Genomic DNA, 23,182 nt, shown 5'->3' with positions numbered 1-23,182 from the left:
AGGCTCTCCTGGGGAGAGCAGGCCGCGAGGCCCGGGGCGGCTCGTTAATGTTCCAGCCTGCCCGGGGGCCGCACAGTAACCCGACCTGACTGGCGAGGCGAGGTGCGGGCTTGAAAGGCCCGGCAGGCGGAGGCTTCTGGAGGGGATCTGGAAGCCCCGGGGGGACCCACTTTCACGCACCCTGTCCGCTGGCGCGTGGACGGCTCCCAACCCGGGGTGGGGGCCTCGCTCTCGCCCCGCGGACTCGGCTCTGGCCGCCGCTCCCTCCCCTGGCCAGGCCTCGCCGGGGAGTTAATGATTGATTTACTGGCTCCGCGCGGCCGGCGCCCTCCCAGCTATTTGTCCAAGCTGAGGAGTTGCTGGCGAGCAGCGCAAAGGCCGGGAGCGCGGGGGTCGCCCGGGAAGGGAAGCCGCGCTGCTGACGGGAACGAGCGACCACTTGATTAGCCCCCACTGAGCGGCTCTAGCCGTGTCCGGGGCGAACCTGCTGGAGGCCCGGGGCGGGCGAAGGGAACATTGGGAAGCGCCACACGTAAACGGGTTGGCAGCTGGTGATTAGGCCGCCCGGTTTTATGAGTCATAATGGGTCGCCCGCCTGGCCCTCAGCCTGCTCGCTGTGGACTCGGCGCGCCGGGGTCCAGGCGCTGGACCGTTCCGGGCCGTGCAGAGGGGGATGCTCTGGGGGGGCTGGGCCGCCGAAGGCGTTGCGCAGGATTTCCTCTCATTTCTCGCGGAAGGCAACACAAACACCCTAAATCAAACCGCTCCGACAACCGAGGGCTCCACACAGACACATCAATAAGAATTTCGCCTCCCGCGTTCGAACGCACTGAAACACTTGTCCTATTTTTATGCAAATGACACCACACAAATAGATCTCGCAGGCCCGGGAGTGGGGCGAGAGGAGGAGGGGCGCCGCCGCCCCAGCCTGGGGGCTGTGAAGGGGGGAGGGAGTCCCAAGCCCGCACCCCGGGACCCGCGCCGGCTCGGGCAGAGCGGGTCTGGTACTGGCCAGGCGGCCCGCCCCGCGCGCAGTGGCTCCCTGCCAGCGCCGCCAAGTCGGCCGCGTCCCCAGGCTGCCTGCAGAGGCGGATTAGGGAAGGAGCGAAGCGAGCCTGTGACTAATCGCGGGGCCTCGGACCGGAGCACCAAGGCCATGTGCGACTGACAGGATCGACACTAGCAGAGGACACGGCGACGCCTCGCTTAATTGCAGGCTTAAAAAATTGCCGCCTGAGCAGCTCCGGTGCGGAGCCACGGCATGCGCTCTGGGCTGGGGAGCGCGCCAGGGGGACCTGCGCTCTCGCCCGGGGGAGGGACGTTTGGCGTCTCCTGGATCGAGGGACCCGGCCCTCCTGTCCGTTCCCCACTCTGCAATGTCCCCCCCACCCCGCTTGCGGACCGGTCTGTAGCTGAGCCGAGCAGCAGAGTAAGATCCAGCTCCCAGGCCTAGGTTTCTGACCCTTTCCGCCGTGGGGCCCACGTTCCCCCTTCTCGCCATAGATCCTATAAAAGAGGCTATACAGTTGGAGGTGAGAGATTCCAACAAACCCTTAATATAAAAACCACACACGCGAACCACTTTCTTCTCTTCCCTCCCCTTCCTTCTCCATCGGCTGATACAAAGCCCCGAATGACCAAAGGGAGGGAGAGGCAAGTCAAGGCTTCAAGGAGCGAGGTCACCGAGTGCCAAAAACTCGGGGCCCACGGATACGCACCCTAGGCTCTTCACCCCTGGTCACAGTCCCTCTAGCCCAGACCTCCTTCCTGGAGCGCTGAGGCCTCTCAGGGGGAGAAGGGGGGAAGCGTTGGTAGGCCGGCTGGCCTGTGTGTGAGAGGGGAGGGGGGAAGGCGGGGTGGCGGGGAACCCAGCGAGAGAAGTTTCCACCACGCTCTGGTCGGCTGCTGCCAAAATCCCCGGGCCCCTCCCCGCCCGCACCGCCTTCCGTTGCCACCACAAGTTTGGTTTAACGAGAGCTCGGGACAAAAGCAAACGTTTTCTATAGACCCCGAAAACAAAAGGGAAAGAGACGCGCGGGGCGGCCGAGAAGCGGCTGCTAGCGTAATGGTGCCGGGCGGACAGCAGAGCATTAGAACTGCAAAAGCCTCGCGGGCGGGAGGAAGTGCGAGGCGGGAGGCGGGAGGCGGGAGCGCGGGGAGGGCGGGCGGGGGAGGGGCGCTGCGCCATGTTTCCGTGTCACCCGCCGAGTCGCCGGCGCTGGGCTCGGCCGCCGGCTCCCGCCTGCCTCCGTAACAGCAGAAAGCGTGCGATTAGCAGCCAGACAGGCGGGGACTCCGGGCCCGCGGGGCCGCCGCACACGCCGCCCGCGGCCCGGCCCCGCGCCCCCCCGCCCGCCGGGTAATCATCCTCCTCGCTGCAGCGCTGTGTGCACTCTCATTAGAGCAGGGAGGCTTTTCTCTGCGCACTCGCTCGGCTCCCGCTGGCAAAACAACGCCTTCCCCGGCCGGGCCCTGGGCCAGGAGCTCCGGGGAGGGCGGGACGGGGGAGGGGGGGGTGAGGCAGGGCAAGCGGCACAGGTCATCTCGGCTGCCCGATCTCCTCTGGGCACACAGGAGATGGGGAGGGTCCATCGGCCCTGCCCACGCCGAGTGGCAAAGTCCGAACCCCGTACCAGTGCCGCCATGACCTACTCTCGTCCCCCGCCGGAGGCTAGAATGGGGGCCGAGGGGAGATGAGTGTGTCTGGTTTGGAGAGCGGGGGCGGACACCGGGAAGACTCCCAAAACAGGTTCTGCCCCATCTGTCTTGCGAACGACCTCCTGAGGCCAGAAGCTGGATCCCAGGGGTGGCGGCCCTTCGACCCTCAGGGAGACCCGAGTCCCCGAGCTTCGGGCTTGATCGCACAGAAAGGGTGGGAGTTGGGGGCGGCCAGGGCGCGGCTGCGCCTGGCCCTGAGCTTCGGAGCCCCATTTTCTCCTCCGCGATCTCTGCACACAACAGTAGACAGCCTCTCCCGGCACCACGCGCCCAGCTGCAGGGCCCGGGAGCAGGTGTTCCTGCCCGGCCGGAGTGGCGGCTCCGCGCCCCTCCTGTCCCAGCTGCCGGGGGAGCCGCGCTGATGGCGGTAATAGAGGAAGGTCTCGCTGGACCTCGAGAAGGGTCCTCCGGGTTTAAATGGGGATGCCCCAGGTCAAGGGCGGCCGCCTGGGACTAGGAGGGATCGAAGGTGACGCGCGACCAGCCCTCGTCTGGAACAGCCCTAGGGGCCAGCGGAGGCCGCTCGGGGCGGTGCAAGGGCTTCCGGTCCCGGTGACTGCGGCGGCGGCGGCGGGGCGGCTGGGAAGTTCCCGGGGCGGCCGCGAGGAGCACCCTCCCCTGGCTGCCGCCGCCGCGCAGCTTTCGGAACGGCGCCCTAGAAGCCTCTCGGCGTCTGGCAGCGCCGCTCTCGGCCGGCGCGGGGATGGGGGCTGCGGGGTGGTCCGGACCCAGCCCCCCGCAGGGCGGGGGAAGGGGGGCCGGAGACCCCGCGGGAGCTGTGGCGCGCCTCCCTGCCCCCGGTCCTCGCCGCCGCCGCCGCCGCCGCTGATATGGCGGGCACGTGAAGCGCAGCTCGGCGCCTCGGCGCCAGCCAGGGAGCGGCCTGCCCCGCCGGCTCAGCTTACCCGCGGGCCCAGGAACGCGGAACCGAGCCCGGCCGGGCCCCGCAGAGCCCGCGCCCCCGCCCCGCTCCCAGCTCGCCGCGGCCCCGCACCCCCTCCCCGCCCGCGCCTGGCCTTGGGGCCGCGCCAGACTGCTCGCCCGAGGGGAACTCAGGCTGACTAATGGGACGCGTGTGGGCCTTACGTGAGGCCCGGCTGTCAGCGGATGCCCGTTTGCTTGGCGCCTACGCCGGGGCCAGGCTTTTCGCGGAAGGGCGAGAGGAGGGGTTTCCCCGCTCGGCGGTTTCGGCTCCCCGGGGACTATCCGGCCGCGGCTAGCCCCGGGCTTTAGGTCGTGCCCGGAGAGGGCAGACTCGGTGTGCGCCCAGCGCCGCGTTGCGAGCCCGGGATGGGGGGTGAAGAAGTGGGAGCTCAGGAGCTGTAAGCCGGAGGTGGGCGCAGAGGCTCATCAACTCAGCCTGGGGCGCCTGCCTTGATGTTTGCGATCTGGGGCCAGCGGCTGGGCTGGGGGGAATTTACAGGCCGCCCTGCGGGCCTGGAGTTCAATACCGAAACCTCCCTCAACAAATACAAAGCCTTCCGGAAACCCCTTGGTGAGATGTTTGTGCGAGAAAAGAATTTTATAAGGCTCCCCGAGAGTCCGGTTCGGCTGAGAGTTCTCGGGTTCCGGGGCGCATGACGCCTTTTCCTTCCTTTACAGGGGCCTGTAAAGATCAGCAGAGTTTCTTATTATTTCGCATTAACAACCGCTTCGTGTTGACACAGTTATATGATCCTCCCAAATATAACTACCTGTTTAGTTTTAACACACGAGCGCGATGGTGAAACACAAACAGCGATCAGGAACTCAGAGAAGGAAAACCCGGCTGCGAGCCTGGGGTTGGATGCAGGATAAATCCTCATCACGCATCCCTGGTTTTATTCAGCCTAATTACACTAGTAATCCTGCCCCCCACGAGAAAGCCTGAAACCCTGTAGTCGAGGTGCGACTTTTCCTGGGGAGCCCCGCGGATGGGGAGGGGGTTGCTGGTGTAGAGAAGGTGAGTTTTAAATGTCAGTTCCAAATGAAAATGCTTTCCTTCAGCCTTTTTCTTTTTTTGATGCAGTTTTCGAAAGGAGCATTTTTGTGAGATAAGAAGTGACCGATCAAAATCGCTGAGGGGAGGTTGTAAGCAGCCGCTTTGCCTCAGCTTAGCGTTATCTTATCTTTCACACTTGCATGGCGGAAAAAAAAATTGGCTTATCTTTATCCCCACCCCCTTCTCGCCTTAATTGCTAAAAAACACTGGTGTATTAAACGGGGAGGAAGGAGGTCTCTGGATTGTCAGTGGAAAGGGAAGATTCAAAAATGTGGGCGCCTGGGGGGAAGCCGGGGTAGTAGGGTTTAATCTTTCGCCCAGGCCTTTCTTTTTAGTACAACGTAGAAGGTCCAGTCCGGGGTGGAAGGCTCGATGGCCAGATTTTAAAAAAAAAATCTGGGGATGGCCTTGGGTCGTGTGGCTTCCCTAGGCCTCACTTTCTCCTTGGTGCATTTACCAACCTCTTCTCCCCTTCATCCCTCAGAAGCTAGCGGTGGGTCTCGGGTTGAGGCCTCTCACTCTGCCTTCATTCCTACCCCCCCCCCATACACGTCCCCCTTTTGGGGAGCGGGATGCAAGGCTGGGGCGCACGGCCTGCTGGCAATCATTAAAATATATGCGAGTGTCTGCAAACACACACTTTTAAATCATGGCGTTTCCCCTCCACGCTGGTATATTTAAACTCCAGAGCGAGCTGGATCTCCTCCCTCTCAGTCGTTTGTCTGTGTCACCGACAGGCCGCTAATGGCCGGGCTTCCAGGCGCTGTGCATTATGCATTAGCCTCCTCCCTCCGCCGCACACAGAAGGTTCTGTCAGGCCTCGCAAAACAAACCACCCTGCGCACCCCCCCACCCCGCCCCGCGCTCGCGGCCGGGGGCTGCGCGACTGCCAACTTACTGGAGACGCCGGGATGGGGGGGAGCATCGCGGGCGAAGGCCGAGCAGATTGGACCCGGAGGGGGGAGGGGGGAGGGGGGAGGGGGAGGGGGGGCAGTGCAGCGGATTAGGCCGTTTGGAATCCCCAGCCCTGCGCTAGCCCCAAGCTTTGCTCCCTGGCTGACCTTCCCGGGGCAACCGCCCCGCGCCACTCACCTCTGCGCCCGACTTTGTGGTGGCCTCAGAGGTACTTAGGGACAGGCCAGCGCCGCGTTTTCATCTGCTGGGCGGTACTCCCTTCCTGCCCCGAGCGAGGGGCTGGCGGAGCCTTCCAGATCCCTCCAGTCCCCGGGATAGTGCCCGCGAAGGGGCTCAGGGTGGTGCATGTCGGCAGGGGTCCCGCGGCCACCGAGGAGGGAAGCTGCAAATAAACCGGCTCTGGCGGAAGGCCGCCCTGCTGGGTCTGCGAGCGAGGAGTTGGTGTTCTCCGCCCCCTCTCCCCGCGGTTCCCACTCTCTGACCCCGACTGGGTAAAATATGAGCTGGAGGCACCTCGCTAAATAAGCAGCCGGGGCGGGACGTGGCGTCTGAGTTTACCTACAGAAGCATCCAGCCCAGCTCGGTGGCTTCGAGGGCTCTTAAGCAGGGGCCAGGTGGGGCGCAAGACGGGGCCTTCCCAAGCCGCCAGTATTTATGCTCATTCGGCTGACATCCGTCTACCCAGCAAGCCCCTCAGTGTCAGCGGTAGTTCACCCACCGGTGCCTGGTCAGAGCCTGAAATCTAACCCAGACCAGAAATTCTGAGAGGCAGTTGCTACTACCATGTTGGGCCTGCCTTCTGGACCCTCCTCCCACAAACGCCCAGTAACCGTTCAAAGACTAGACAGAAAGAGCAACCGTCTTCAACCTGGAGACCCCTAAGTCTAGCAGACTCCTACCAGGGAAGGCAGCTACCTTTTGATGTTTCCAGATAGGTGAAATCCCTGGGACAAGGATGCCTTGTGCTTGGGAGATGGGCCAGTGGGTCTTCTAAGTGCCACTTGGTAAGCCCAGAGCTCTTTTGCAAAGTGACCAGGGAAGACTGTTATTGTAGGTTTGTGTGTTTTTAAAAATAGTTAACATTGACAGGCTAGCTCACACTATATAGAGTAAAAATGCATTCTCTGTAATCACACAAATCCCACCTATTCCGATAACCAGTGGCATAGACGTGAGAACAGCCTCTGAAGAGCGCCATCGGGGCCTACAGAGCTTTATGACTTAGTTCCTGCAAGTATGTTACAAACAAACCCCACGCACCATGTTAGGGTCCCAGGGTCCCCCAAACACCAGGTAAGAACCGCACCACGGGATGCATGGCCTTTCCCCTAGGCCTTGGGCAGTGACTGAAGGTGTGGAAGAGGGCCTGGCAGACCTTACACAGTCAGCCTGGCAGGAAAAGGGCGACCAGGCTCCAGGCCTGCTCCCCGGAAGTGCCAACCTGCTTGTCCAGTTGCAGAGGCTGGATAGAATCCGCAGCAGGAGAGTGCCCGAGAGCCATAGGTTATAACTGGGAGACCCTTACCAGGGGACAAGAGGCAGGTGGGAGAGGAGTGGCCCTGCGGCTCAGTTGGAAGCACCTCGCCATTCTGTGCCTATTTCTCCGCTGCCTGTGCGGCCTCCCCTCCCTTGCGCTCACTCGCTGGCTCTCTCCCGCCGCCTCCTCCTTTGCTTTCATTGAAATCCTCCCCTTGCTGAGTGCCGAGTGTAGCAGCCTGACCCCCAGGTCAGCTCCTGAGGGACTCTTGGGAGGGCAGGGGAGGAGGGAGCAGGAGTAGGCCCGCATAGGCTGCAGGCTCCACAGTGTCCCCACTCCCAGAGCCCCTTCCCAAGTGAGGACACAAGACGGGACTGCCATTCCTGAGCTTTCCGCTTCTCCTCCCTGGAATAATGCCAACTAACTGGGCCAATAGGTGTAAACTCCCTCCCCCTCCTCCACCTTAGAGCACCCCAGGAAAAATCTCACATTTTAATCCCCAGTGAGTCATGAACCCCCTCCCCCCACGTACATTCATGCCTCTTAGGACTGCCTTAATAAGATGTTTTTTTAAAGTCCCACAGAGTTGCAAAATATATCCCTCGGAGATGGAAGAGAAACCTTTTAATCCCACCAAGGATACCACGGAGGCAAGACTCCTTAAAAAGGGTGTGTGTGTGTGTGTGTGTGTGTGTGTGCGCGCGCGCGCGCGCTCGCGCATGCTGCAAATTACGTCAAAGGCGAATTTACTGGTCTGTTTGTCTCCAGCATCAAATTTCTCCCACAGTCAGCCCTCCTCTGGCCCCTTCGCATTTACGGCACCGCCCCCCTCCCCAATTCATTTTAACTTTTAAAGTTAGACAAACAGGCCCCTTTGTCAGCAGCCCCGGGAGGCCACAGGACTCGGAGAGGCAGCAGACTCCGTGTTTTAACTTGGTTCCTGGATTTTCCAAAAGTTCTGGACTGTTACACGCAACTTTCAACTCCGGGAAAAGCCTGTGCCTGGGGGGAGAGTTGGGGAGGCATGGGAAGGGGAGAGAAGGTGGCCGGGCATGGGGCCAGGGTCTCTGCGGTGGCCTAACTGAGCCAGAAGAGCCTGGCACGGCTCCGCACTCACCCAGGCCAGCTCTCCCTCTCGGCCCACAGTGGCACAGCGGCCTCCTTGCCTGGAACCGCATTCAGAGTGTTTCCCCACAAATACCCAACTTCAGTCTTCCCGGTTATTTTAGATTTGTTTTGAATAAAAGGAGTTGCTTCAAAAAGAAATGTTGCTACAACACACAACCAGAGGCCTTTTCTCCAGCTGTGTCTGTAACGTGCATGCGTTCAGTCTAATAACTTTTAATGTCTGGCCCTAAAATGTCTTTATAAAAAATAGCTTTACAGCATAATAGTCCAGGTGTCTTTCTGCTTGTTACCGGAGATTAAAAAAATGTGTGGGTTAGCCTTCAGAGACATCCACCTCCAGAGAGACCAGGAAGAAAAAGGCGTACATTCCATTATGCAGGCACGGGTCCTGGAAGCCGTGGCGGCCCAGCAGGGCTGGGAACTGCTCACAGGGGCACTTGCCCGCCTGTCTTTTGCATCAGTTGTTTTAAGCAGCTCTGGAGCATGAAGATTTAATTCTGCCCGAAGTTTCGGGTTTCAAACGGTAGAGATGTTTCACTTCTGCTTTGAAAAGGGCTGTTTTTATAACTATGTACTGAGAACTAAAACAGAATAAATAAAATCGCACCTAACACCAGTCCCGCAGTCAGTATTAAGTCTAATTTTTTTAAAGGGATCTGCTAGCTAGAGCTGATTTTGGCCTTGACCTTGACTTAGTAATCAACTTGAGATGCTTTTGATTATTTTTGGCATGGAGACACTCCAGGATATTTTAAAACTTTCCGTGTGGATTTACAAGCCACCTCCATTTCGGATTGATGTTCTCATCGAGCCTGCACCATCTTGTCCTTAGGCAGAAAGAGACTCCCCCACGTTCAGCATAAAAAGACCCTATCCAGCAACGGAGTGGGGTCACCTTTTGCGGCGGTGTCCGGGCCCGGTTAGGCCGGAACACCCCTCCCCCACTCCCACCCCTTCCCGCCCGCTTCACGAACTGGGGCTTCTCGGCTCGCCCTAGAGGCTCTGCGCTCTGGGGAGGCCGGAACCTCGCCTCTCCGCTTCCCCCTCTCGCCTGCCTGCCCCCGCCCTCCCCCCGCGCCCAGCGCCGCGCCGGGTGCGCTGGAGAAGCTCAATACGTGTCAATTGAATTGAACTGCTGCGGGCGCAGGCTGTACGCCGCCGCCGAGCTCCGATCAGCACGACGTTACCGAGTGGAAATTTATGGAGCGAACGGTGTAAGCCAAAAGTTGCTCCCTGCCAAGGAAAATAAAACGCGGGAGATAATCTCCCGAGGCAAGGGTGAGGGGCCAGGACAGACCCTCTAATCATCTGAGATGCAGACTGTGAAAAGCCCGAGAACGGGGAGAAATTCTGGTGGATCTCCACTCCCCTACCGCTCCCACCCCCGCCTCCTTGTGCCCCACGGGCTGCCTCCTCCATCCCCCGCCTCTCCAAACAATTCCCACACAATCGAAACGTCCGGGGAACTCGGGCGCGGAGTTCGGGCGGAACGGCCACCGTTGCCCAAGGTGGTGTTTTCAGGTAGCTCTTGACACCGAAATGGGAAAGGGCTTCTCCGGGACGAAGGGGCGACCCAGGGTGGGGATGGGCACCGACGCGCACTCGCCAGGCTCTGCTTGGTCTCGGAGGGGACGCCCGACCGGGAGAGCGCAGCGCTGGTGGCGAGAGGAGGCAGAGGCGGCTGCCGCTGGGGTTTGACAGCTTTGGCTGAGCGGAGTGCTAGGCGCTTTATGGTAATTGCGGTCCTCCACTGGCCTTCTGGGTAGCGAGGGGAGTCTCGGCGCGCGGCTGGGAGAGCCGCCCCCGCCGCCCCCCATCCCCTCGGCTCAGGATCAGCGGGCCGCCCGCGCCGCCGCCGCCGCCCAAGTCGGTCTCTCGCTCGCCCAGGACGCGCGCCCGGGCGGGGTGTGCGCAGCCAACTCGGTCCGAGCGGGGGAGGGGAGGACAAGGGGCGAGGGGGACGCCACCCAAGTGGTCTGGGGTTCGGACCCAGAGAGGCGAAACGCGCCGGGAATCGATGACGGCTGGGGAAACTCGGGCAAACCTTTCTTGGGGAATCACCCCTCCGAAACCCCACCGCCCAGGCGCCGCAACGGAGGGTGAGCGGAGGGTGAGCGGAGGCTGGGGAGCTCAAACTTGCGAGAGCTGGAGGCGGCGGCGGGCGGGCGGCTGTCGCCCGAGCGCTGCGCCTGCGGGGGGAGGGGAGGCGGCTGCTGGGAGGGAGGGAAGGAGAGAGGGAGGGAGGGCGGGCGAGAGGGCGGAGGGAGGGGGAGGAGGAAGAGGAGGGAACCAGGGAGGGGGGACGCGTTGGGATCGCGGCGTGCGGCGGCAGACGGAGCCTGGGCTCCCAGCGGCGAGGTGAGGCAGAGCTACGCTCCTTGCTGAAGGCGGACCGAGCTCGGCGGCAGCGGGGGAGACGCGCCGGAGCCCAGACCGCGACCGAGAGCGGGAGCGAGGCGGCAGCGGCGGCGGAGGGGGAGCCCGCGAGCTGCCGGGCGGGGAGCCCAAGCCGCGCTGTCGCCGCGCAGGGAAGACTTGGCCAACACACTCACACACACACATTCACACACCCAGCCCGAGCGGGCGCTCGCGGCGAACCGTCAACATGGCGCTGGGGCTCCTGCCCGAGCGCGGGCGGCAGCAGCGGCGGCGCGAGAGCTGCTGAGCCCGGCCGAGCCCGGCCCAGCCGCCGGAGCCTGGAGGATCGCGCGGGGCTGTCGCCACCTGCCCGGAGGCTTTGAGCCCGCCCCGCCCTGCCCCGCCCTCACCCGGCCCAGAGCCCACCCCTCGGCGGGGCCGACCCCGAGGGCAGCCGGCTGGCAGCAGACGGCGAGGGAGGCGAGCGAGCGCGGCGCCGCGAGCGGGTTGCGGGCAGCGGGGGACGGCAAACTTTGCTGCTCGCCGCGCTTCCCCGGCCCGGCCCCTTCTCCCATCGCCAACGTCGCCACCCCACTTTCCTCCAACCCCGCACACCTCTCCCCACCCACCCCACCTCCCCTCGCTCCTCCTCGCCGCCTCGACTCTGCTCCGGGGAAAACTTCAAAGCGCCGGATCGCAGGCTCCCTGCTTACTCCCCGGCCGGGGATTTCAGGTCAGTGCCCGGAACACCTTTCCCCGGGGAGGCCGCGCGGGCTGGCGGGCGTGCGTGCGGCGGGCTGCAGTCGGCCCCCTCCCTCGGGGCCCAGACTAGCGGCGGGTGGCTCCTCTGACTCTCGCGTACCCCTCGAAGCTTGTGCCTCGCGCTTCACTTTGGCTGCTTTGCTCGCTTTCGTTTTTATTTCCTAGCTGTAAGTTATTAAAAATGCAGCCAACCTAAGCGGCCCCGCGTGGGCTTCGGGGAGGGAGGGGCGCGGCGGGGGGGGCCTGCCGCCCCCCTGGGGGCTGGGAGGAGAGCAGGGAGTTCGCGGAGTGGAAGTTTGCAGGCAGTGTGTGCCTGTGTGCGCGGGAGCGCGGTCGTCGCTGAGCGCCGCGAGTCGGGCGGGGGGGCGGGGGGGTGAGCTGGGCTGGAAGCTGGGAAGCTCGGCTCGGCGTTAGCTCGCTAGCAGGAAGGGGAGGGCGGCGGGTTCCCGTCTGCTTTCTTTTTCGACTCGGGAAAGAACTGTAAAAACCCCCAGCCGCCGCTGCCTCGTCTCGCCTCTCCGGGGGCAGCTCGTTCTTGCTCGTGGAACGACGGCGTGTGCGTGCGCGAGGGTGTGTGTGGCGGGCGCCCCGGGCCGAGCCGAGCTCGACCTGCCGCCGCTGCCGCGCGACTCGGGAGGGGAGTCCCGGTTTTTTTTGTTTTTTGGGTTTTTTTTGGCTTGCTCCAAAGCGTGAATCACGTGGATTAAAAAAAAAAAAATACTAGGAAATCGAGCAGAGCGAGGGGTTCCGACTCGGCCCGCCCGCCAGCCAGCCAGCCAGGTCAGACGCTTTGTTTTGTAAATGTTCTTTTAAAATTTTAATCTGCCACCCTGGTCCACCCCCAACCTCCCCGCGACGTCGTGGGGTTGGTTTTAAGTTGTGAGACCCCAGGGGTGGGGGTAGATCGTGCGGGGGCGGAGGCGGGCGGGGGGGCGAGACCTGGGTCGTCCTCTGGGCAGCGAGGAGTCTGGTGGAAAGCCCTGTAGGGCGTGTGCGAGTCTGCGGCCGGAGGAAGTTGGTCCCACTCGGAGGGCGTGCGGCGCAGAGGCTGAGGGCGAAGAGGAACTTGCGCACCCGGGCGCGATCCTCGGCCAAGGCGGGGAGGGCGAGGCGCCGCCGCGCCGCGGGGCCCGCGCTCGGAGCAGGCGGGCGGCTGCGCTGCAGAGCCTCCGCCAACTAGGGGGCTCGGGGCGGCGGCGACGTGCTCCTGCTGTTTACCAAGCAAGCCCCGGGGCGCCGTGTGCGGAGTAGGGCGGCTCGAGGCACGCGTGGTCCCGGCGGGCTTCCCGCCGCCTGCACTCCCGAGTGGGCACGTCCCCGGGTCCCTGAGACGGCTGAGCCTGGCCGCGTGTAGGCCGAGGCCGGGGCGAGGCTTAATTTGCTGTTAATGAATCTTTTCCAGAAAGTCCGCGATCTCCAGCTAGAGGCTGTGAGTGCCCGCGCGCGAGGGCGCGCGCCGCCGGCGTCTAAAGGGTTGGGGGGTTGGGGGGATGGAAGAGCGAAGGAGGGGGGAGGGTTATGTGTATTTAAAAACAAACCTTAAAAAAAGAAACCAGCGCGCTTCAAATAGGTATTCGTACAGCCTCCTGTGTCTAGAGTAGACTGCTCAGGGTTTTAGCTGTTTTTTTTGTTTGTTTTTTTCTTTTTTGAGAGAAGGCCAGAGGAGGGGTAGTGGTATTTGATTCTAGGGGTAGTCTCTGGAGAAAAATCCTTAAAATGACTTGGGAATAAAAACGAGGAGGAAATGGCCCACCCCAGAAGGTGGTGGGTGGTGAACGCAGACAGACTTGGGTATTTCTAGCCATCTGACACTTCCTGTGGCACTGGAAACGGACACCGCGGGCCGAAATCAATCCTTACGAGGTGTTGGATTCGGTTTGGCCAACAGAATTGCTTGTGTGGAAGGCATTTTAATTGTCGGCCTCCGAGACTCCTGTACGTGGACACTTGGAAAATACGTTTGCTTCTCGACCCTTCCCCACTCCACCCCCGACCTGTTATCTGGTCTGGGCTTTGCAGTGTTGGTTCCCGTGTTTATTTTGGGCACGATTTCACCGCGTGGAGGAAGGGGGGAGATGGCGGTGATTAATATGCCGTCCAGGTTTAATCCGAGGCTGGTCTTTAGTGTGCGGGTTTACGCCGCCACTCACCGGGATTGCCTGGGGTAGTGAGGGGGGGCGCGCGGGGTTCGGGCGCCAGGCGCTCCGCGGGCAGGTCGGGGTTGGGGCTCGGATGGCCCCAGCGCTGTCCTTTGAGGCGCTGTCACCAGTAGGTGACTGAGAGTTAATTAGGAAGTGTTCTCCGGATCAATGGGCCGCACAGCTCATTAGCGATTCTCTCCAGCCCTTTGCAGGGCCGGCCGGGCCTCTGCCTCCCACACAGGCCGGGGCCCCGCGGCCCGGGCTGCGGAGAGCGCCGCTGGGAAGTGGGGAGGGACGGGCGGCGAGGGGCGACCGGGAGGCGAGTGTAACTTCGCCGGGCGGCGCGTTGCGTGCGGCGCCTCGAGGCCCGCGCAGCCCGCTCAGCCCGCTCTTTCTTCCTGCTCTCGGTCGCTTCGACTGTGTCTTTAACTCGCTCCCGCTCGCGTCGCTGCCTGGCTGCTCCTCCCCGCCTCCCTCGCCTATCTCTTGTTCTCTAAGCACGACGCCTGTGCTCCCCGCCCAGTTTGGGATTAGACAAGATAAAAATAGGACTGCCCAGCGCGCAGAGCTGTGACTGTGCCCCGGCTGCCGGGCCGGCGGGAGCGCTGGGGGCCGGGGCCGGGGCGGACCCGCGGTGCGCTTGGGGCAGCCCGAGCCCGTAGGTTCCCACCCCGACCCTGCAGGCGCGGTCACGCTCCAGGGTTCTGTCCGCCGGGAACCGTGCGGGCAGGGGGACCTGGGTAGGGTCTCCGCACTCTCGCGGGTGTTGTTGGTGTGCCTGTGATAGATCGGTCTAGACAGGCATGCAGGCTCCCTCCCGGCTGAAGGACGGGAAGGGGGGGGGGCGGGCCGCGGAGGCGGCGGCAGACTCCCGTGAGCGAGCGAGCCTGCGGGCCCAGCGACCAGGGTGGAGGAAAGGCTGCGAGGGTTTCTCTTAACCCTTTAAAGACGGTAGGGAGAGTGGGGGTGGGGAGTGTAGTAGAAATTCCTGGAGGCAAAGTAGCCCCCTGGGGAGAGGAGGCGGGAGTCTGGGCTTAGGGTTTTCCTTTCTCTTCTGTGTATGCAATCTCACATCCTGGTACATTGGGCTCGATTCTTCGACAAACCAAACGCAGCTGCTAGGTGATCTAATTTGACCCGATACTTCTCAATGGGGGAGGTGTGAACACACACAGTGGGCACCCTCACTTAAGGAACTGAGTTGGGGAGATGCAGAGGTTAGACCTTAATGTTCCCAGCGGCCCAGTATGTGAAGGTCTGCTCAGAGCTTTAGTCGGTGGGGCCTCTGACCGAGAGTGCTGCCGACCAAAGACCCAAGCCTGAAATGCCTGGCCAGTGTGTACAGGTATGCATCGGAGAGAGCAAAGGGGTCCTTGAGTTGTCTATGTAAATAAAAACACTTTTAACCATGAACTTGTGGAGAGTTCAAATAAGATATGTGCAGGGAGGCAGCCTCCAAACAGGAGTTGGACAGTGATGTGTACAAGATCGATCATTTGTATACACATACATGGGGTCAACATTGAATTGGTCTAAAAATTTAATACAACTCTGCAGGCATTGGTCTCGTTCTTTCCCTGAGGTAGAAATTGGTGGGTGGGTTACCCTATAGAAAAATGAATCATTAGTCACACTCCTCTCTCCTTCCCCCTCCTCTCCCTTTTAGGGTTTGTAGTCTTAGGGGATCCTCTAGTTACATTAAACTGCAAACCCATATTGGTCTAGGAACGAGCCACATTATAGGCAAAGCAAGAATGTAAGTCGTGGGGAGGTGTACGTGTTAGACAGGAATGCACAGATTAAGATGTGTGCCTGAATGACATGTGCTGAGACAAATCAAGACACTTGGGCTCTGATGCCCACATGGAACAAGAGATACAGAAGAGATAAAGAACTGGCCGCGAGGAATGTAAACATGGGTATGCAAATACTGAGACCTAGAGCGAGATTCTAGGAGAAAATCCCAGACTTTGTTGAGCTGGAAACTGGAGCAGAATTTCTGTAAGTTCGTTCCAGAGACAAAAGCCCATTTAAAGGTGTGAAGAGGGTCACTTGGAAACACAAAAAGCATTCACATGCATACATCCATGCTTAGATACACAGGCTGAATGACAAAAACTCCTCAATGCCTGATGAAGATTTTCCTGCCCAGTGAGACCGAGCCAGGGCACGGAAGTGTGGGCCACACAACCACATTCGCACACTCATTCACTGGGAAATACTGTGTCTTTGGCTAGAGGGAAACTGAGGGCAATGGTGCCTAGCTAAGGGTGGATGGCCCTTAGTTACTAAGATTGCTTCTGGTTATAGTTTCTTCCCATCTAGAGTGGGGAAGAGGGTATGTCTTGAGCAGGTAGGAGGATTTCTGAAAGGTTTTTGAGTTCTTGACCCTGAGAGGATGGATGGTGGAGGAAAAAGAGGAGTAGCTTTGCACTCTGGGTCGGGAGCAAGGGATGTTGCGCTCCTCTCAGTCCTGTTTGCTAAGGTGGCGCAGGGCCTAGTGAACTGATAGAGACTGAACCGAAAGAAGTGCGAAGTTCGGCCTCTGGGCGGAATCAAGGGGAGGTATGCTTTCTTTCCCTTTTTTTTTTTCCCCCTTGAGGAGACCGTGCGGGGACGGCCAGCGTAGGGAGGATTAGCAGGCGCCTCTGTGACCCCAGACGCGCGCGTAAACTCGGCTTGGGTTTGGTTTGCCCGCGGCGTCGATTTGCCGCGGTCCCTCTTTGTCTGAGCCCAGCCGGGAATTCCAGCTTTTATTGGGAAGACCGCACTCGGGTGGAGCCCGCGCTGGGTCGGGCACGACAGCCGGGCCGCGGGGCTGGGCAGGAGGCTCGCCGGCCTCCGAACCGCCCGAACCCCAGGACGGTCCTCGGGAGTGCCCAGCAGCCCCGGCAATGCCACCTCGGTGGTTTCCTCGAGGGCGCCGGGCCCGGCCGACCCAGCCCGGCGGGGCGGGGGGCCTCACGGGTCCACTTGGGCCGCCGCACCGCCCCCCTCTCCGCTGGCCCCACCCCTCCCCCGCCAGCCCGAGGCCGAAAGGAGCTCTGAAGGCCCTTTGTTAAGCTCCAGGGTCACACCCGTGCCCCGGGGGCCGCGCAGGGGCGGGAGGACCTTCTCCTGGCTGGAGGCCTCCAGCCCTCGGCTCACACGGTTCGGGCCTGGAGGGGCCTCGCCCAGTCAGGGGAGGGGAGGCCGAAGCCGGCCCCGGCCCGACCGGGCTGCTTCGCCCGAGTGTACGGCCGGCAGGATTCCGTCTGTTTGCAAGGCTGGCTGCGCTGCCGGGGCCTAGATGGTGGCGCTGGCTTGAGAAGCAGCCGGGGCAGGAGTGGATGGTCTTCTCAGGCCACCCCCGTGGCAGCCAAGCCGCCTGTGCCCCGAGCACTTGGCCGGGGACGTCTCCCAACCTCCAGCCCGGCCCGACGGCTTTCGCTGGTTGCCCCCCATGTGTTCCTCCGGAAGGGATAGCTGACTTTCTGTTGGATGGGAATTAACCAACGAGCTTTTCCCCCGCAACGTTTCTGTAGAAGGCCCCCTTTCCCAGCGCAGGCTCATTTCCGCCTGCCCCTAGTCGAGGGTGTTGGAAGTGGGGGGGGGGATCCCCGCACTTTGTTATTTCTTAGAACCATGTCTCCCTGGCCAGCCATCGCCCCTCAGCACCCATGGGCTCCGGCGCCCCGTGATTAGACTAGCGGGGAAGTCCGCTAGGAGAAGATCCTGACAGCATAAAATATAATTTGATCTAAAAGACAGTTTCCAGTATAATCTCATTATGCATCACAGACTCCCGGTGTTATTTTGTGGAAGGCGGACAATGATCAATTTACATTGACCCGGGGCTGGGCGAGCTTTTAGATGGTAATTGCCATATTGATTTGCATGCAAAAAGGAGACCTGCTAAAATTAAAGACCGGAAGCTAAATTAAACTAAATTTATTGTCTAGGTGCAAACCAGAGGAACTACTGGGGGGAAGAGGGTGACTCAGGTCAGGGTGCCAGGGGCAGAGCAGGTGAGAGCTTCGGGAGGTCACAGATTTGGGAGCGATCTTTGCCCTGGTGATTTCAAAACGTGAGGAGGGGGCTTGTTTAGGGTATGGGGACCCAGCAGGGAAAAGTTATAAACAGGCACTATTGCATTGAAGGCACTGGGATCTTTTAATGCTAATAGTAACTGCGAAGGGGGAGGAGAGGTTTATAGGGTTATAGGGGTCTTCCTGCACCATTTCCGGCACCCCCCATTTCTATTGTTCTACCCGAGCGCTCATAACCATGCCAAGGGCACCCAAATTCTTGCATCTGAAGAGTTAAATTTTTTTTAAAAAGACAGGCCTTAAACTCTCCCCCCACCAACCCCCGCGTCAGGTCTTTGGGAGAGAGCGAGAGTAGGGGGCGGTTCTGCATGCCGCCGCGAGCAGGCCCGGACCTTTGGAGGCTGCGGGTTCCTCCCCGGACGCAGCAGCAGTCCCAGACTCGGCTGGACGCCGATCGCTTTGGGAAGCGGATCGCTCCAGGTGGCCCAAGTGGCGGGGGCGGGGGAGGGTCTGCCGGGGCCAGGGACTCACGGTGCCCAGGGGCGGGGGTCACCTCCCTGGAGGTTGGAAGGGCCTGCACGGAGGGGGTGGAGGAGGGGAGGCGGGGGCTGGAAATCCTGTCCCAATCGACGGTGATCGCCAAGGCCGGAAAGTTTAAAAAAGAGAGAAAGCCACTGGCTGCGAGCCAGGGGCTGCCGGGCCGCCGGGGCGTGTTTGGCTGGCTAGAGGGGTGAGGACCCGGTTCCGCCATCGCCTCGGTCCCTCCCGCTGCCGAGGCCCTGGCCCGCCCCAGGCGCTCCTGGAGCCATTTCACACATCCAGCGCCTCAGCCACTGGAGGAGCCACCCGCCCGGGGCCGGGAAGCCGCAGGGGCGGCTGAGTGTCCGGCGCTCCTGCCCGTTCCCCTTCGAGCTGAGCTGGAGACAGCCCTCGGTCGTGGAGCCTGTGGCCTCTGTGGCATCGGGTGTGGATAGTTCCTGGAGCTTCTGAAAGCCCGGGGCAGACCAGGAAATTGAGGATGGGGTGCGGAGGGGATGTTGAGCTGCTGGGATGAGAAGTTGGGGAGAGGAGAGATAACCCCAACCTCTGGCTTGTCTCGGGACTTGGCTTTTTGTGGGGACCCCCAGGAGTCCAGGAGGGTCTAGCATCTTGCAAGCCGCTTCCCCCTCAATTGCCTCCCCAGCCCACTTTGGTCCCTGGGTTTTTCATTAAAGTCCTAGGAAAGGTAGATGTAGGCACTCTTTCCAAAGGGCTTTTGCTCTGTCTAGATAATTTGATTTATTGCTTTATGTGGCAAAACTAGGGTGGCAAGCCTTGTTCTAGTTCCAGGTGTCAGCACTTTTTACAGAGACCGAAGAGTAGCACCCACCTCCCACTGCCTGTTCTGGGCTCCTGGAGGAGGGGGAAAGTGGAGCCTTGTTGGGATCCCTGGCCTCACACCAGGGTGTTCCAGTGTAGGGAGATGGGTAGGATGTTGGCAGAAATTTCGAAAGACTTCACATGGACCAAGAGATTTCTGGGTGTAGGAGAAACTAGGGTCCAGGCTTCTTGTGGACCGAATTTCATAGGTGTTAAGTGCTATTCTTTTACCCTGTGTTGGAGTACAAGGGCTTAAGGGAGCCTTCCGAACTTCTTGGGGATTCCGAATGGCACAATTTGACCAATAATTGGCTCCTCTCCGCAACTCCAGGACTGAGTTTGACCGTGGCCCATTTTTACTAGCTGTGTGACCTTGGGGGCAGGTTATTTATGGCCTCTGAGCCTCAGTAAGTTTCTTCATTTGTAAGACTGGGAATAATTATCCACCTTTAGGATCAAAGAATACTTGGCACATAGTAGGCCCCGAGGATTAGTAATTGCTTTGAATGACTGGTCAGATTCCTATAGGTTGCTTCTCCGTTCCCTACTGCCCCTGAGATGCCCGCCCCCCCCCCCACCCACCCCCACTAAGACCTGCGTAGGACAGTGTCTGGGGACCAACCTGCAGGTTAAGCTCCCCTCCAAGGGTATTCCTCAGGCTATTCTTCCAGGTCTGCCTCCGTGGGTTCCTCTTTCCCTTTGTTACAGTTCTTTGCATTCTGGGCTTTAAAGGATTCCATATGAAAAGGCTGGGATTTTTTTTTTTTTTCTCCCCCTAAGTGGGATCATTTATATGGTTAGGAATTGATTCCAGAACCGGTATCTAGGTGCTCTTTGGCAAGTCCTCCCGCCATTCTTTCGGGGGGAGGGAACGGCAGCGGCTGGAGGGGAGAGACCTGGTGGGAAGAGGTGAAAGGGTCTGGCCCGCTGCAGAGGCCAGAGGTGCTGTGGTTTGTTTGATAGGGATTAAGTCCGGATGTTATGAGGTCTCAGTGTGGTTTTCAATAAAGTCTGTCAGGGGTTGCTTCTTTTATATCGATATGTATTTTAAAAAATTACTAGCATGAGAAGAAAACCAGACCTGTATGGATCCAGGCCGGTAGTAAGCTACTGTGATTAGGTTTCCTACTAGACTCCCAGAGGGGAAGTCAGCGTTTGATTGAAGCTACACTTGGTTCTTGACTCTCTGGGGATGCCTGCTCTGAAACAGGAGCCCTCCCTTTCTCTCCTCCCCCCACCCCCCTTTTCCCTTCTTCCCCTAAAAGCCTTTGTGCTGAAAGAGCTTCAGTAGGCATGAGTCCCTGGTCCCTCTCTAAAGAATGCCTTCCAGCCTTTGCTGACATTGTTTGTGAACAGTGGGTTTTACCAGGCCAGCAGTTTTCCCCCCATCTTAGCTCACTATTTTAGAGGTTCGAGTATGCCCAGGATGCGCCCAACTGCAGTGCTTTCCAGTGTGTGTAGCCAGGGCCTTGCCTGTAATCTGAAGACACCTTAACCTTTGCCCTAGGTGCCCCCCCGGGGGGGTGGTGGTGAAGGTGGGGAGAGCAAGGACAGGGGATTGTTGTTGAGTGTCTGTTTGTTTTCTCCAGCCACAGAGGCAGAGGGGTGGAGTGGGGCGAGGCCGAGAGTACGTTCCAGCCTTGGGTCTGATTTAAAACTTGGTTTAATTGGAGAAACTCTTAGGCATTTAACAGTTCTGTACAAATGCAAACTTGAAATAGCTCTAGGCCTACGTCATTTAGGAAAGAATAAATGAAGCACAGAAATGTCCAAACTATGTAAATCCTAGAGTTGTCTGCCCTCCCATAAACACATGACAAGTGCCAAGGCATTTCCAGTCAAAACACCCATGGAACCAGCAGCCTCCATCCTTTGTATTTATTATTTTATTAACAGCATTTTACACAGCATTTAACAAGCACAGCCTGCCTGCTTTCCACCACGGCTCTCAGCAGACTGAGGGGTGGAAAACAGATGGGGGTGGCGAGGAGTGGTCTCTAGAAGAGACTTTTAAGCTGGAGAAATCTCTTCAGATGGGCAAGGAAAAGGAACGTTTGGGGTTCCTTTCTCCTGGCCCCAAAGAGAAGACAAAAGTAATGCTTTGGAGGAAGAAATCTCCTCTCCCTTCTCCGGAGGAAAGTTGTGCAGATATGGTCTTGTCTAGTCTCCACTTCGATCCCAGAAGGTGTGAAGCAGGGTCTACTTTCCCAATACTCTGCCCATCAGTTATTGGTGCTTTTCAAAGAATAAGTATTTGTCTGCTATCATTATTCTGTATCCTGGTGGAAAGTTTATAACGAAAAGTAATGCCTTTCTTAAGTCATAAAATGAGCCTTGTATGATTATTTAATTAAAATCTATTTAAGGACCGATTAGGCGTGTAATTTGCGCTAATAATGACGATTATGGAAATGTTCGACTTAACCAAAAATCATAAAGGAGACATTTTGATCAGTGGGGCGACCAGGAAGGATTCAGGGAGTTGGATGGTTTTTCCGAAACACACGAGGCTTTGGGCTGCAGAAAGCGCCGAGCTGCCTAGCCTCTGGGACACGGTAGAGAGGGCTGCAGGACCCCAGGCCTGGCCGGGGCAGGCCGACCCACGCTTTGCTGAGCAGAGAAACCGCCCCTGGGAGTCTGAACAACCTTTATTCCCAGCTGAGGAAATGGGGGAGGGGGCCCGGGAGGAGGAAACTCTGGGAGAGAGCTGATGAACCCCACAGAAGTCTGCGCGAAATGGCTGTGTTCTCTTGCTTTAACAATCAGCAGCGACACACGCATTGCTGCCTCGGCTAGCCTTGGCTGGAGCCTGGAGGGGTGGGGGGAGGGGGGTCTCTTGTTCCGGAGAAACCTGCCAGCTGCTGGGCTTGGTGCGAAGGCAGACACAATGCTGCTGTTGTTGGTTTGATCTCTAACTGTGGATTGTTAGTCTGGCTTTAACTATGTGGTAAGGGGGGAATGTGAAGGCTGTTTACAGCGAGTGCAAATAATGTGACAGCTGTTGGTGCACGAGCAGCGCTGTGCCTCCTCGGCGCTCACACAAAGCGCGCACTATGCAGGCCCGCGGAGAGCTGCAGAGGTGGCCGCCGCTTGCTGGCCCGGGAGCCCTCGGATGCGCTGCGAGAGAGCCCTCGGCGGCGGCACCCGCCCCCCCGCACCCCGCGACACGCATCTTTCTGGCTCCTGGGATCGTGGTGGATGTGCGCGCTGGTTGGTGTGTTGTGGTTTAGGGAACTTGTTAGGCAGAGGTGGCAGGAGAAGGCCTGCGGGGTCATGAGTGTCAACTGTCTGGAGGGGTTTGGCCGGGATCTGTTGACCTGGGGCCTCGGCGGCTTGTGACCGGGTTGTTAAGATTTGGGAAAATAACTTTCCGCCCTAAAGCAAGCCTGTTGGAAAGAATGTATTATTAACTGAAGGCTTTCTGGAAATTGCAGAGGCTCTGAAGGCCGTTGTTCTTCCTCTGAAATGGCCCTGTTATTCAGACAAGTTCAAGAGACAGGCGGCCGCTGTGTTCTATGCCCTCGGCCCTGTTTCCTGGATTGGAAACACAAGTGTGTAGGTTCAGGACCCGAAGGGGGGTGAATGGGGGTGGGGAGGGGTGCACGTCGGCTTTTGATTACCCACCTCCCTTTGCCTTCCCGGTTTTTAAGAGCGCACTTGCCTTTCAGCTGCAGGACCAACGGTGCTGTCTTGAGGTCTGCCCACAGCGCCACCCACTCTGTGACTTAATCAACTAGATGCCCACAGCCCGGCCTTCTCTGAGTTCCTGGTCCTCTGCCAGGCACTGCGGGGAGGCGCCAGGGTGGGAGGGAGAACAGTTGGTGGGTGGCAGCAATACCCCGCTGGGCCGGTCCAAGCTGGCGGGCTCAGGATGGTCCGGAAGATGGGCCTGCCCCTGGGCTGTCCTGGGGCAAGCTGGGTGTAAAAACCACTCCCCCCAGTCTCAAGGTTGAAGGCTTCGCAGCCCTGGCCCCCGGGCTTTGGAGGATCATTTAGAGCTGACTTAATTCTATATCCTGCCCTTCTGTGTGACTTTGGCCCCTGAGTGTACAGCTTGCCGGATATCTGCAAATTATGGGTTCACCTCCCCCCCCCACCCCTGCCCCCAGATCTACTCTCTGAGTTATAATGTGGACTTCTACATCTAGTTGGGTTCCCTAGTGGGGAGCTGGGAGATGCTTCTGGAATGATACATGAACTTCGGTGCCAGTTCTATAAATTGGTCTCTTTTTATGACGTGTGCCATTTTCTGTAGGAATGTTGCTTGCAAAACGAGTTTCGCCTTGGAGGAAAGGCGGAAAGATAAACAAGCCTG

At 59.6% G+C, this 23,182-nt stretch overlaps 1 protein-coding gene across 10 annotated transcripts in view; it reads left to right on the top strand.

Moving 5' to 3' along the window:
* Window positions 1-23,182, top strand: part of BCOR (BCL6 corepressor) — a 114,694-nt gene that overhangs the window by 59,800 nt on the left and 31,712 nt on the right. For 3 of the 10 annotated variants that reach the window (XM_068532973.1, XM_068532971.1, XM_068532972.1), the window contains exon 1: window positions 10,564-11,310. The exons of 2 other annotated variants lie outside the window; for them this stretch is intronic. The gene's annotated coding sequence lies outside the window, so the exon portion shown is untranslated. Of the gene's footprint in view, window positions 1-9,722; window positions 9,741-10,257; window positions 10,319-10,563; window positions 11,311-12,049; window positions 12,120-21,915; window positions 22,082-23,182 lie in introns of those variants that run through there. 5 more of the 10 variants (XM_068532962.1, XM_068532970.1, XM_068532967.1 and 2 more) reach the window with 5 other exon arrangements.

Source organism: Eschrichtius robustus, chromosome X (assembly GCF_028021215.1).
Source record: "Eschrichtius robustus isolate mEscRob2 chromosome X, mEscRob2.pri, whole genome shotgun sequence".
Classification (NCBI taxonomy): Eukaryota; Metazoa; Chordata; class Mammalia; order Artiodactyla; family Eschrichtiidae; genus Eschrichtius; species Eschrichtius robustus.
This window is presented reverse-complemented; position numbering and strand designations above follow the sequence as displayed.